The sequence below is a fragment of the Octopus bimaculoides genome, chromosome 9 (genome assembly GCF_001194135.2).
Source record: "Octopus bimaculoides isolate UCB-OBI-ISO-001 chromosome 9, ASM119413v2, whole genome shotgun sequence".
Lineage (NCBI taxonomy): Eukaryota > Metazoa > Mollusca > Cephalopoda > Octopoda > Octopodidae > Octopus > Octopus bimaculoides.
This window is the reverse complement of record NC_068989.1, coordinates 71965375-71966811: the sequence shown is the minus strand read 5'-3', so window position 1 is coordinate 71966811 and position 1437 is coordinate 71965375. Positions and strand designations below refer to the sequence as shown.

At 33.5% G+C, this 1437-nt stretch overlaps 1 long non-coding RNA gene across 1 annotated transcript in view; it reads right to left on the bottom strand.

Annotated features, from left to right (window-relative positions):
• The window catches only part of LOC106869089 (uncharacterized), a 61539-nt gene that overhangs the window by 542 nt on the left and 59560 nt on the right, over positions 1 to 1437 (bottom strand). The gene's annotated exons all lie outside the window — the stretch shown is intronic.

Genomic DNA, 1437 nt, shown 5'->3' with positions numbered 1-1437 from the left:
TAAATGTGGCTGACCAGTAACATCCACCCCTAGGGGTCAGCCACATTTAAGTGGCAATATACTTCACTTTATATATATATATATATATATATATACATACACACACACTTCTGTAAGTAATAATAATAATAGTATTTTATAAGCTTAGAGCGATCACCGTGCAATGACTAAGGAATATAGTCTAATAGTGGGGCATGTAAGCCCCCGACAGATAAAAAGAAAGTGGCTTTTCCATCCGCGTGGGACTCGAACCGACATTCCTTTGTTAACGCGACTAAGTGTGTTACCGACTACACCAGCGAACTAGCCTGCTTCTTGCTTTCAAATTTAAGAACTACATTAGTTCGTAGTTGTTTTTAGTAAACAAACTTCTATGTACATCTGCACCGAAAGCACATAGAGTTTGTTTACAACTACGAACTAATATAGTTCTTAAATGTGAAAACAAGAAGCAAGCTAGTTCGCTGACGTAATCGGTAACACACTTAGTTGCGTTAACAAAGGGGTGTGGGTTCGAGTCCTGCGCAGATGGAAAATCCTACTTTTTTTTTTCTGTCGAGGTCTTGGGGCATATAAATGCTCCATTATTAGACTATTTTCCTTAGTCATTGCACGGTGATCGCTATAAGCTTTAAGCTTATAAAAATACCATTATTATTATTTACAGAATTGTAAAACTCGACACCGTTTAACAAAACTATTCACACACATACATATATACACGTTATCAAATCGTTTTACAAGATTCCTTATGTAAAATCGTGTGTTGAAACAGATATTGCTGTATTTCAGATGGTATTTTTCTTTTTTTCTTCTTTTTTTTTTGACAGAAAAAAATGACCATTCCGAAAAACAACAATATATATATAAGGATATTATTGTTTATAATATATCAGTAGCATAGCATGCGTAAAAAACCCATAAAGGTGAAATTATCAATTAATAATTAAGAGTGCTACAGGAAGTACCAGCATGCTAAAATAGCAGTCCAAATGCCCGCCTTCACCCTTGTGTTAGAGTGAAAACTTGTGGTTTGAGTAATTTTGACAGCTATTTTAGCATGCTGGTACTACCTGTAGTACCATTAATTATCAATTGATATATATATATATAATATGAATAATATATAAACATATGCATATGGTTATACTCTTTATGTTGCCTGTCTCGTTTCTCTGTTTGTTTGTTTTTTTGTTGTTCGAAAAAAGTTCGTTTTCTGTTTTCGTCTTTATGTTTCCGTTTCTCATTGTGTTTAACGTTTTTTGTGATGTCCTGTACCCCTATATGCATGTATGTATACATATAGATGTAGGTATGTACATGTATGTATGGATATATGCATATGTTTATATATTATTTATATTATTATATGATCTAACGCCACGCATCCTTTCCCAAGTAAGTTTTATCTCTCTCTCTCTCTCTCTCTCTCTATAT